This window comes from Loxodonta africana, chromosome 2, assembly GCF_030014295.1.
Source record: "Loxodonta africana isolate mLoxAfr1 chromosome 2, mLoxAfr1.hap2, whole genome shotgun sequence".
NCBI classification, from domain to species: domain Eukaryota; kingdom Metazoa; phylum Chordata; class Mammalia; order Proboscidea; family Elephantidae; genus Loxodonta; species Loxodonta africana.
The window spans coordinates 150,670,277-150,683,701 of record NC_087343.1 but is presented as its reverse complement, the minus strand read 5'-3'; the positions used below and the strand labels follow the sequence as shown (position 1 = coordinate 150,683,701).

The 13,425-nt window shown below is 41.2% G+C and overlaps 1 protein-coding gene across 8 annotated transcripts in view; it reads left to right on the top strand.

The window, feature by feature from the left end:
• The first annotated feature begins 363 nt into the window (after nucleotides 1-363).
• Nucleotides 364-13,425, top strand: part of FAM13B (family with sequence similarity 13 member B) — a 121,333-nt gene continuing 108,271 nt past the window's right edge. For 4 of the 8 annotated variants that reach the window (XM_023549318.2, XM_023549315.2, XM_010590885.3 and 1 more), the window contains exon 1: nucleotides 366-487. The gene's annotated coding sequence lies outside the window, so the exon portion shown is untranslated. Of the gene's footprint in view, nucleotides 488-4,140; nucleotides 4,189-13,425 lie in introns of all 8 variants that reach the window. The other 4 variants (XR_010319393.1, XM_023549312.2, XM_064276572.1 and 1 more) reach the window with 3 other exon arrangements.

The following is a 13,425-nucleotide window of genomic DNA, read 5'->3' as shown; positions in this document are numbered from 1 at the left end:
AATTTGGCGTAGGATAAGCACAACGGCTCTCAAACCCGCAGACTCCAATACCGCTGGCAGGCGGTATGGGGCACGGCCAGCCGCATTCACGGTGCGCTTGCCCCTCCCCCGCCCGCGGGCCCCGCCCCGCCCCCGCACGTCACGTCCGGTCCGGCCTCCGCCCGGCCTCCGCCCTCAGCTCTGCTCCCGCTTGCCGTTAGGGAGGCTCTGCGCCTCAGACGTTGCCTCCGCCGCCACTCCCGCCCCCGCTCCCGCCCCTCTCCCGCATCTCTGCCTCTGCCGCCGCTGCCGCCGGGGGGACCTGAGGGTCGCTTACCGGGCTGGCCCCGCGCCACCACCGTCGCTTCAGCAGCCTGTCAGCGGCTGCCCCGGGAGGAGGCTCGCCGGTTGCGGAGCCACTTGGGGCCTCAGTTCTCGCCCTCTTGCCGTCGCCGCGGGTCCTGGAGAAGCGGCCGCGGCCGGGGAACGGGGCACCGAGGTTCCAACGGTAGGTAAACGGGCGGGTACCCGTATCCGCGCATGCGCGTGTTGCCCATCGCCGCGGGCCCCCCCCCCCAGCCCCCTAGTGCCGTGTCCCACCCGCGCCAGGCTCAAGGGCGTTGCGCTTAGAGGTGTCTGTGTCGTGGTGGTGGGGAGTCAGGGACAGTGCCCTGCATATGGGGCATTCCATGGAAAGGGTCGGCTTTCTGTTTGGTGAAAGAGGAAGGTGAAGACATGCCTCGGGGGGGGGTGTGGCCGCGGTTTTTAGCCGCTGCAGTGCGCGTGAGCGGGTGTGCCCTCTCACCTCCTAGCTCTTCCAAAGTATTAGGCACAGCAGCCTACATTTGTTTGGGGACCTCCCCTGCACACCAACCCTGCGCGGTGCCCCTGCCCACTTCCCTCATGCTGGATGCTGGACACTGAAGTTGATGCAGAAAAAAGAATGTGGTTTATTTAGGGCTCAACTGCGCCCCTTTTTAAGACCACGTGAGATGAGTGGTTGCTGACTTCCTTAAATCACCCAGAATATAGCCAAAATTGGGCTGTTGGTGCACTGAGGACTTGTCTAGAATGCGCTCCGTAGGGGCCAGGCTAGAGGGACGCTTTGTATAGCGTTAAGTTTCAGATGGGGCGCCTGGTTTCCAAAATAAGATTATAGGAAATTGAATCGGTTGGCACATTTGCCCGGGGGAATTGGTAAACTTCTTCTGGCTATAATCAATTAGAAACCAGACTGACTTTTACAGAGCAGTTGCATAATTTTATTCGGTTTCCACACACACCTTTTAATCAGTGAAAAAAGTACCCAGAGTTGGGCAGATAGTCTAAAAATGGCAGCCGGAATCACGGTAAGGCAGACTATGAACATTAAATAACTGGGGTTCACTTGCTTTTAGAGGCAGCCATTATAGGATAATTTAGGTATTACTGAATTTCTGTGGCTGGGTTAATGTGAGGCTATGTCTTTAATTCCTTTTTGCAACCCTGCAATACTTTTGACCTGAGTTTTTCACAGGTACTGTGCACTTTAGAAGGGCCCTGGTGGCACGGTGGTTAAGAGTTACAGCGAGCTGTGGCTGGAAAAGGTCGGCGGTTGGAATCAACCAGCTGCTCCCTGGAAACCCAATGGAGCAGTTCTGCTCTGTCCTTTAGGGTCACTATGAGTCGGAATTGCCTCAGCGGCAACGGGTTTGGTTTTGGTTTGGTGCACCTAGAGGGAGCTTTGGCGGCAGCTAAAAGGTTGGCAGTTGGAATCCACCAGCCACTCCTTGTGGAGCAGTTCTCTGTCCTATAGGGTCGCTGTGAGTTAGAAATGACTGGACAGCAACGTGTTTGTTTTTTTGGTGCACTTAGAAGCGGAGGCTTAGTCATGCACTCAGTGGTTAAGAGCTTGGCTGCTAACCAAAACTGGGCAGTTCGAATCCACCAGCCACTCTTTGGAAATCCTAGGGGGCAGTTCTTTTTTTTAGTTAATTTTTATTGTGCTTTAAGTGAAGGTTTGCAAGTCAGGTCAGTCTCTCATACAAAAATTTATGTAAACCTTGCTGTACACTCCTAATTGCTCTCCCTCTAATTTCCTCATGTCCATTTGGGTAGCTTCTGGCCCCCCTCTGCCCTCTCATCTCCCCTCCAGAAAAGAGATGCCATCGTAGTCTCATGTGTCTACTTGATCCAAGAAGCTTTTTCTTCACCTGTATCATTTTCTGTCCCCTATTCCAGTCTAGACCCTGTCTGAAGAGTTGGCTTTGGGAATGGTTCCTGTCTTGGGCTAACATAAGGTCTGGGGACCATGGCCTCCAGGGTCCTTCTAGTCCCAGTCTGACCATTAAGTCTGGTCTTTTTACGAGAATTTGGGGTCTGCATCCCACTGCTCTCCTGCTCCCTCAGGGGTTCTGTGTTGCTTCCCTGTCAGGGCAGCCATCAGTTGTGGCTGGGCACCATCTAGTTCTTCTGGGCTCAGGCTGATGTAGTTTCTGGTTTATGTGGCCCTTTCTGTCTCTTAGGCTCATAATTCCCTTGTGTCTTTGGTGTTCTTCATTCTTCTTTGTCCCAGGTGGGTTGAGAACAATTGATGCATCTTAGATGGCCGCTTGCTAGCATTTAAGACCTAGGGGCAGTTCTAATCTGTCCTCTAGGGTCTGTGTGAGTCGGAATCTACTCAGTAGCAAACGGTTTTGGTACACTTGTTGAATGGAATTGAATGAACTCGACATATTTGCATATCCATCTGGAGCCCCTTCTTTCTTAAGCTGTGCCTCTTAAAATTGTGGCGGTATTTTCACAGTTTAATTGTCCGTTACCAATTAGGGATTTCTGTGACACAGCATAAGTCCTTGGAAAGGAGTAGAAGGGCACATCACAATGGCATAAAATTCTTCATGGGATGAAGTAACTGTTACATTGTATTTTTTGTTAGAATGCTGTTTTAGGACAGAGAAAGCAGCTGGAATAAATACATAGTGACTTGTCAGTTTTTCTCCCACCAATAAAATGCCAGTTACTTTTTTTTTTCTTTTGTGGTTAGTGCTTTTTTTTTTTTAAATTATTTTGTTGATGTTGAGAATATACACAGCAAAAATACAGCAGTTCAACAGTTTCTACGTGTACCATTTAGTGACATTGATTAATTCTTCAAGTTGCACAACCATTCTCACCTGCCTTTTCTGAGTTATTCCTCCACTTATTAACATAAATTCACTGCCCCCTAAGTTTCCTACCTAACCTTTAGAGTTGTTGTTACCAATTTGGTCCCACATAGATAGTTCTTAAAAGAGCATAATGTTGAAGGCAGACATTTTTTACTAGTTAAGCTAACCTGCTGTTTGGTTTTAAGAAGACTTCAGGGGATATTTTTGGTTTAAGGTTTAAAAGATTATTTAAGGGCAGTAGTTTCAGGGGTTCTTCCAACCTTCATGGCTCCCAGGAGTCTGGAGTCTATGAGAATTTTAAATTCTGTTCTGCATTTGCCCCTTTTGATCAGAATTCTTCTATAGAATCTTTGATCAAAATGTTCGGTAATGGTAGCTGGGCATCATCAAGTTCTTCTGGTCTCATGGCAAAGGAGGCAGCTGTTCATGGAGGCAGTTAGCCACACATTCCATATCTTCCTCCTGTTCCTGAGTCTCCTTTTTCCTGTGTTGCTCCAGGTGAAGAGACACCAATTGTTGTGCCTTGAATGGTCACTTGCAAGCTTTTAAGACCCCAGGCACTATGCAACAAACTAGGAGGTAGAACAGAAGCACTAAACATGTTATTAAGCCAGTTACCTGGAATGTCCCATGAAACCATGACCCTAAACCTCCAAACAAAGGAACCAAATCCCATGAGGTTTTTGGTGGTATATAAGCAGCCTCAGCAGCTACTCTTTTTTTTTTTTGGTCTTGTAAATATGTCACACAATGTTTGCCAATTCAGCCTTTTACAGGCATAGAGTTTATTTACTGCAGTTGAAGTAATCGGCTGTGCAATCGTACCCTTTATCAGTGTGATATTTCCATCACCGTTAACCTCCCCTCCTTTTCCCCTCCCTCCCACCCCTGGTAGCCACTAATAAGCTTTGGTTTCTATACATTTGCTTTTTCTTGTCTTTTTATATAAGTGAGGTCACACAATATTTTCCTTTTGTGATTGATTTATTTCACTCAGCATAATTTCTTCCAGATCCATCCATATCGTAGCATGTATCAAGACTTCCATTTCTCGTACTGGGTGAGTAGTATTCCATTGTATATATGTACCACATTTTGTTTATCCATCTGCTGATGGCATTTAGGTTGTTTCTTCTTTTTGACTGTTGTAAACAGTGCTACAGTGAACATTGGTGTACAAGTCTCTTTTTGAGTCTCTGGTTTCAAGCTTTTGGGTATATACCTAGAATTGGAATTGCTGGGTCGTATGGTAGTTCTGTTTTTAGTGTTTTGAGGAACTGCCACACTCTTTTCCATGAGGGCTGTACCATTTGGCATTCCCTCTAGCGATGGATAAGGATTCCAATTTTCCCACATCCTTGCTGATGTGTGTTATTTTCTGTTTTTGTTTTAACTATCCTAGTGGGAGTGAAATGGTATCTCATTGTGATTTTGATTTGCATCTCTCTAAATGGGGTGGGGTAATGGCTAATGATGCTGAGCGTCTTTTCATGTGTTTAGTGGACATTTGAATGTCTTCTTTGGTGAAATGTCTATTCAAGTCCTTTGCTCATTTTAGGATTGGGTTGTCTTTTTGTTATTAAGTTGTTGAAGTTTTATCTGTATTTTGGTTATTAGATTGTTGTTGAATATATGGTTTTCAAGGATATTCTCCCAGTTGGTAGCTTTTCTTTTCAATTTTTTGGTAAAGTCTTTTGATGAAAAAAGTTTTAAATTATTATGAGGTCCCACTTATTTATTTTGTCTTTTGCTGTTTGTGCTTTTGCTATTATATTAGATAATCCATTGGTAAAAGCTAGGCTTGACACTATTGCCCTGGCTTTTTCTTCTAAGAATTTTATGATTTTAGTTTACACATTTAGGTCCTTAGCCCATTTTGAATTTGTTCATGTGTGTAGTGTGAGGCATGGATCCTGTTTGGTTTTTCTGCATGTGGAAATCCAGTTTTCCTAGCACCATTTATTGAAGAGATTCTTCTTTCCCCATCAGATGGACCTAGCATCCTTGTCAAAAACCAGTTGGCTGTAGATGTGTGGGTTTACTTCTGGACCCTCAGTACAACTCCATTGTTCTTTGTATCTGTTGTTAAACTAGTACCAGGCTGTATTGATTACTGTGGCTGTATAGTATGTTTTAAAATCAGGAAGGGTGAGTTCTCCTACTTTGTTCTTCTCTTTCAGCATTGCTTTAGCTATTTCAGGCCTCTTGCTATTCCATATAAAGTTGAGGATTGGTTTTTCTATTTCGGTAAAGAATGCTGTTTATTGGGATTGTGTTGAACTTGTAGATGGCTTTGAGTAGTATTGACAACAGTATTAAGTCTTCCAATCCATGAACATGGGACGTCTTTCCACTTAAGTCTTGTTTAATCTTTTCATCAGTATTTTAATAGTTTTCATTGTGTAAGTCCTTCATGTCCCTGGTTAGATTTATTCCTAGGTATTTTATTCTCTTAGATGCTATTGTAAATGGAATTGTTTCCCTAATTTCCCTTTCAGATTTTTCATTGCTGATGTGTAAAAACCCAACTGATTTTTGTTTGTTGATTTTTGTTACAGATTGAATTATGTCCCCTGTGTGTTGTAAATCCTAACCTCAGTGCCTGTGGTTATAATCCCATTTGGGAATGGGTTGACTTTGTTATGTTAATGAGGTGGGATAATGTAGGGTGTATCTTGAATCAATCTCTTTCCAGATATAAAAGTGATTAAAAAAGCCATCAGAGCAGAGAACAGGTAAGATTGATTCCAAGACACATGGAGATTTCCAAGGAAGCAGAAGCTGAAGAGGCAAGGATCTTTCTTCAGAGCTGACAGAGAAAGTCTTCCCCCAAAGCTGGTGCCCTGAATTCTAGCCTCCTAAACTGTGAGAAAATAAATTTCTGTTTGTTAAAGTCATCCACTTGTGGCATTTCTGTATTAGATAACTAAGACAGCCTTGTACCCTGCACCTTTTCTAAATTCCTCTGTTAGCTCTAGAAGTTTTCTTGTGGACTCTTTGGGACTTTATATATATAGGATCATATCATCCTTGAAGAGGAAGAATTTTATTTCTTTCCCAATCCAGATACCTTTTGCTTCTTTCGTTGTCTTATTGCTCTGCTAGGACTTCAAACACAATATTGAATAAAAGTGGTGAGAGCGGGCACCCTTTTCTTGTTGCCAGTTTCAAGGGCAAAGCTCTCACTTTTTCTGCATTAAGTGTGATGTTGGTTGTTGGCTTTTTGTATATGCCCTGAGTCATATTGAGGAGTTTCTTTCATATTCCATTCTTCTTTTAGGGTTTTCATCAAGAAACGGTGTTGGATTTTATCAAATGCTTTTTCTGCATCCATAGAGATGATCATGTAGCTCTTTTCCTTTGTTCTATTGATGTGGTGTATTATGTTGATTAATTTTCTAACGTTAAGCTATCCTTGCATCCCTGGAATAAATCCCACTTGGTCATGGTCTCTGACTCTCTTAATATGCTGTTGGATTCTGTTCGCTAGTATTTTGTTGAGGATTTTTGCATCTGTGTTTATAAGAGATACTGGTCTTTAGTTTTCTTGTGGTCTTTGTCTGGCTTGGTATCAGGGCTGTGTTTGCTTCATTGAATGAATTAGGGAGTATTCCTTCCTTCTCTATCTTTTGGAATAGTTTAAACAGTATTGGCATCAATTCTTCTCTAAATGTTTGGTAGAATTTCCCAGTGAAGCCATCTGGTCCACGACTTTTTTTTTTTTTTGGTCAGGAGGTTTTTTGATCACTTATTTGATCTCTTCACTTGTTATGGGTTTATTGAGACTTTTCTCTTTCTTCTTGAGTCAGTTTGGGTACAACAACTACTTTTATTATCATTTTATGAATAACCTCAGTCTGTGCGTGGGTCCCCATTTGTTGGACACTAATTTTAATATTGGGGAATATATAAATAGAAAGTTCTGTAGTTACAGTTTTTAAAGTCATTTTGTACATGAGTTGAATCTTTTACCAGAAACCTAACAATTCTGCAAAATGAGTGACATACTGAAAAATTTTTTTCCTGTTATAGAAAAAGAAAATTCCTATTTTAAAGATGGATAAACAGCAAAGAAGCTATGATTTTTCTATTCGAAAAAAGTTTCCAATTAGTAGGTAACGCTATATTTAGGTCTCAGTTAGACATATAGCAGGATCAAGAACTTATTTGCATTATTTTGATATTACAAAGGCTCATGTATTAAACAAAGACACTATCCTCACCATTGAATAAGATTGCAGTTCCTGAAAGAACTTTGTTTTGTTTATAAAGTGTCAACTTGGCTAGAGGCAGAGGAGTGGATTACTTGATAAAAAGGAAGTGTAGTCTGCCCACGTGAATTTGGCTAGTCAGTGTTCCTCAACTGTAAGAGGAGTGGGAGCTTCCTCAAGAGAGGCAGTGGGTTAATAGGTGTGTACCCTCATTTTGAGGAGCCTGGCGGCACAGTGGTTAAGCAACTCGGCTAATAACCGAAAGGTTGGCGGTTCTAACCCACCAGCTGTTCTGCGGGGTGAAAGATGTGACAGTCTGCTTCTGTGAAGATTTACAGCCTTGTAAACCCTGTGGGCAGTTCTCCTGTGTTCTATGGGGTCACCATGAGTTGGAATGTACTTGATGACAATTGTTTTTTTGGCTAGGCTCATTTTGGAGCCTCACAGGAGAGCTGGCTTTGCAAATAGAAATAATGGATATTTGGAATTGAATGGAATAAAGCTGTTTTTATGCATCAACTCATTTCAGATGGTACACTAGATATTAGTAGTAATGGGATTACAAGATTGACTCATTATTAGATTGGTTCGTTCATTCACCAGATATTTATTTAGCTCCTACTAAGTGCCAGAGAAGGAGCCCTGGTGGTGCAGTGCTTAAGCGCTTGGCTGCTAAGTGAAAATTGGCGGTTTGAGCCTGCCAGCCTCTCTTCTGGAGAAAGATGTGGCAGTCTGCTTCTGTGAAAATCATGGCTTTGGAAATCCTATGGAGGTGGTTCTGCTCTGCCCTGTAGTGTCTCTGTGCGTCAGAATCGATTCGACGGCAGTGGATTTTTTTGGTTTATGTCAGAGATACATTGAGGAACAAAACACAAGTGATCATGTGGTGATGGTTGCATAACTCTAAATTTACTTGAAATCATTGAAATGTACACTTGAAACCAGTAGATTTTATGGTATGTAAATTATACCTTAATAAAGCAAAAAAAAATCACCAGTGGACTTCAAGGAGTTTATACTCTGGGAGAAACAGACATTAAACAGATTTATAAATGAATATATAATAAAACTTGTGGTGCATGTTTTGGAGCAAAGGAATGATACACTCCGGGAGAGATTAACGGGGGAAGATCATTAGATTGAGTGGATGGAAAAGGTCCCTCCAAGGATGAGACTTGAGTGAGAGCCACAGAGTAGGAGGCAGCAGGGGAGAGTGTTTTAGGTAGATGAGCCTATTTGAATAAAAAAGCCTTAGATTGAGGAAAATGTGCTGGGTTGACAAGATAATTTAGTAGAATTTACTGGATTTCTATTAGAGAAGGAAATTTTGCAAGTGTTTTATGCTAGGTTATTATCTAGCTTCTAGTATGTATACATTTTTTTTCATGTGTATATGATGTGTAATGATTCTTATCTCTTACTTTGCATTTCAAACAGTTTTTAGAGAGATGTCTATCATCTTTTTGTATTGTCCTTTTCAGGAACAGAAAAATAGGAGGAAAAGTTAAGTTCATTTTATCTATTCTTAAAATATTTCTGTGTTTCTGCGTTTGTATATCAAGCTGTTATTCTGTATAGTTGAAAAGTAAAAATAAAACTGAAAAATCAATTACTGATTGGTATAATAGGTACTTAATTTTGGGGGGAGGTCCTTTGTGGTCCTTAATTAGAATAAACACCAGTTTTACTGGATTAAAAAATTGGAAATGTAAAGGAGCTCAAATTTAGGATCAGGTAAGATCAGAGTTTTTTTTTTTTTTTTTTTTTAATAAGAAAAGCAGACTATTTATGGTTGGTTTTAGAATCACTTTGAAGCTGTTAATCTTATATATGTATTTGTTGATGTTGATGAGAAGGGGTATTCTAGTGTTTGAATAATGAAATTTGATCAGCAACTATAAAATATTTTAAGCACTTCATGAATTACCCTGTGTATGGCTTTATACATTTCAATGAAATTTAACATTTTCAGTTATAACCGTGGTCATTGTTTGGAAAGAGCATCCCCCTGAAAGACAGCAACCTTATTCTACTCCTGGCTCTGATACTCTTTCCATGACTTTGAACCAGGTTCTTCAGCTCTCTCAGCTTTTGCTTTCCCTTTTGAGGAAGGGAATGATAATCAGCCTAGCATATTATCTCAGGGAATTATTGTGAGGATTCAGTTGGATAGTGAACTGGCAAGTACACTGGAAGTGATAACATCAGTTCAAATATTGGGATTATGCTATTGTTTAGTATTCAGAACTTGGGAAGCAAAGATGAAGTCGTATTCTTTGCTCTCAAAGTTCACAATCTAGTGGGAAAAACAAGGACAATAAGTATAATCAGTGCTATTTTTATGTGATTTGTCAGCTTCCTGTCTTCAGAGCAGCCTTTACAGGGCCTCTTAAAAAAAAAAGTTCTGATCTCAGGGGAACCATTTGATGGAAGAAGTTGTGGAATTACCCACTGTACTCCTTACCTAAGAGTCCTTGTGGCACAGTGGTTAAGCACTTAGCTGTTAACCCAGCGGTTGTTGGTTCAAACCCAGCTCTGCAGGAGAAAAACCTGATGAACTGCTCCTGTAAAGATTACAGCCTAGGAAACCGTGTGGGCAGTTCTGCTCTGTCCTATATGGTTGCTGTTAGTTGGAGTCAACTTGACAGCACACAACACTCCTTAGCTGAAAAAAATGAAGTGTGTTGTAGTTTTGTATTAAACCCGTCACTGTTGATTCCAGCTCATAGTGACTCTATAGGACAGAGTAGAACTGCCCCCATAGGGTTTCCAAGGCTGTAATCTTTTTTTTTTTTTTTAATTAATTTTTATTGTGCTTTAAGTGAAAGATTACAAATCAGGTCAGCCTCTCAGACGAAAATTTACATACAGCAATGCTGTAATCTTTACGGAAGCAGACTGCCACATCTTTCTTTTGTGGAGCGTCTAGTGGGTTTGAACTGCCGACCTTTCAGATAGCAGCTGAGCATTTAACCAGTGACCCACCAGGGCACCTTAGTTTGTATTAGTGAGCCATAAGAAATGGTAAGCTAGTCTTCTTAGGGTTCTGCTCCTGTCACTTTGTTTCTTACATGTTTTAAATAGAGAAGAGGTGAAAGGTTACTAGAATGGAGAATTTTAAAGAGTCAAAATTTGTAAAAATTGAAATTATCTGCACACATGACAAATTAGAATATTTGGTCTTTATTATGCAAATGTACCTTCTCAGATATTTTGTGTCATCTTCTAAATCATAGTGCTTTTTAAAAATAATTTATTTTTCTTGTTGAGAATATACATTGTAGAACATACAGCAATTAAACAATTTCTACATGTACAATTCAGTGACATTGATCACACCCTTCAAGTTGTGCAACCATTCGCACCCTCCTTTTCCCAATTGTTCGTTCCCAATTAACATAAACTCACTGCCTCTAAGTTTCCTAACCTTTTGAGTTGTTGTTGTCAATTTGATTCCATATAGATCTTAAAGAGAGTGCAATGTTCAAGGCAGGCATTCTTTACTGATTAAGCTGTTGTTTGGTTTAAAGAAGACTTACAGTGGATATTTTTGGTTTCAGGTTTAAAGATTATCTCAGGGCAATAATTTTGGGGGATCATCCAGGCTCCATAGCTTCAGATAGTTTGGATTCCATCATAATTTTAAATTCTGTCCAGCATCTCCCCCTTTTGATCAGGATCCTTCTATAAAATCTTTGATTGAAATGTTCGGTAATGGTAGCCAGCCATCATCCAGTTCTTCTGGTCTCATGGCAAAGGAGGCAGTTGTTCACGGAGGCAGTTAGCCACACATCATTTCCTCCTCTTATTCCTGAGTCTCCTTTTCTCTGTTGCTCCAGGCAAATAGAGACCACTTATTGTGCCTTGGGTGGCCACTTGCAAGCTTTTGAGACCCCAGGCACTACACTGTGAACCAGGTGGTAGAACAGAAGCACTAAACACAATATTAAGTCGGTTAGCTGGGATGTCCCCTGAAACCATGACCCTAAACCTTCAAATCCAGCAACCAAACCGCACGAGGTATCTAGATGTACATAAGCAGCCTCAGCAGCTGCTCTTTTTTTGTTGTTTAAATATATCTCTCACACGGCATTTGCCAATTCAACTTTTTACAGGTGTAAAGCTTATTGACGTGAGTTACATTAATCAGCTATGCAGCATTTACCCTTAATGTGAAAACCATAGAGCTTTTTAAGAGGCATCAGTCAGTGTGCTGATTTTGAGAGAGAAGAGCTAATTTAGAAGATATTCACTTTGACTTAATATGCTAAATTGGTGGACCAGTGACATTGGAATGTATGTGGGGGAAGGGAACCTGTTGGGAGTCATCATTTATCTAGCACATTACAGGCTTTTAATCAGGAGACAGGCCTTTCAGATTTTCCTTACACCTTGAGAAGTAGGATTAAATGCCCCTGTGGAGTTAACTTTACCCAAAGAATTTGGTCTTTGTCCTTGGAATTTCCCCATTGATTGAAGTGTCTTTGATGAGGCTGCCAGAACAAACTAAACAGGTTATGTTAATCAGATGACTCTTGGGTAGGTGCTGGCCCGAAAGAACCAGTAAAGGACCACCATGGCCTGATAGCCTTGGACTTCAGGGGAAGGAGGTTGATTCAGTCAATCATGCCCCTGTAACGAGACCCAGTAAAGGCTCTGGACACTGAAGCTCCATGGGCTTCCTGGTTAGTAAAAGACATGGATGCATGTAGGAAGGTAGTGTATCCTTTTTTGGTACATGGAAGCTCTGCCTTGGGATGTAGGGAACCCTCCCAGACCTCACCCTTCCTAACTTTTCATTTGTATCCTTTTTGCTATAATAAAACTAACTGTAAGTGTAGCGCTTTCTTCGAGTTCTGTGAATTGTTTAGTGGATTATCTAATATAGGGGAGTACTGGAAGCCAGTAGGTCAGAATGAGGGGGCTCTGGTGACCACTTGAGTTTATAGCTGAAGGGGTAGTGAGAAAATGCTGAAATTATAGCCAGCAGGTCAGAAATGAGGGTGTTGTGGGGACTCCCAAGCTTGTAGCTGGCATCTGAGTTCTTTGGCGGGCTTCACAATCTGGAATACTGTGCCCTTTAACTTGTGAGATCTGACCTAGCTCTGGGTGGTTAGGGTCATAGGAAGTGCTGCATGTGCAGCTGGTGTTGGACAGAAGTAGAAAAGAGGGGGACAAAATAAATAATAAATTGATTTTTTTTTTGATGCCCATACATCTGTCTACCATTGTTTTCTGTTTTTCATGCATTGATTGATGGTGTGAACCATGTAGAACTCTAGATCTGACTGTTGGCAGATATCTCAAGAGGTCATACGTTGGGCAGATTTCTTCAGCTAGCCTGAGAGACTAAATCCAGGTACCTTGTTGTCTCTTTGGCTTTCTGAATTAAAATTGGTGCTTGTCTCCAGTTGAATGTGAGAGTAAATCTTTTGCCCTTGTAGTAATGCTCATTCTATATACTTTGGTTTTTTGAGACTTAAATTGCTTTCATTAGAAAGATTTGCAGTTAGATTCAGCTGCAAATTTTAACATAACCATTTACAAATTCTGATGTATAGCTTTGTAACTTGAGGCTGAAAATACTTTCAGTTTTTACATATGTAAAAGGGGAACAGTGCCTTATAACTTAAAAGGTGCTTATCCAAAAACCCCCAAAACCAAACCTGTTGCTGTTGAGTTGATGCCAACTCACTGAGACCCTAAAGGACAGAGTGGAACTGCCCTGTAGGGTTTCCAGGGAGCCGTTGGTGGATTCGAACTGCTAACCAACGTGCTTATAGATATTCCATAAATGATAGTTGCTTTCCCATTCCTTGATTTGATTATCCTTTGGTTATTGTTGGAAATAGATGTGACAGTCACTATTGATGTTTTAAATATTTAGTTTTGTTACTTAAGGTGGTGTCCCTGCTTAATTTTGATACAACCAGTCTTGTTTTTTATTGCGTAGTCAGTAAAATACAGGTAAGTGTCTTTCTCTGCTTTCAGCCATGATCCTCCTGACACCAGCAATGATATCTCTTGTTCCATGTCCTCTTCTGAATCCGGTTTGAATTTCTGGCAGTTCCCTGTGGATGTACTGC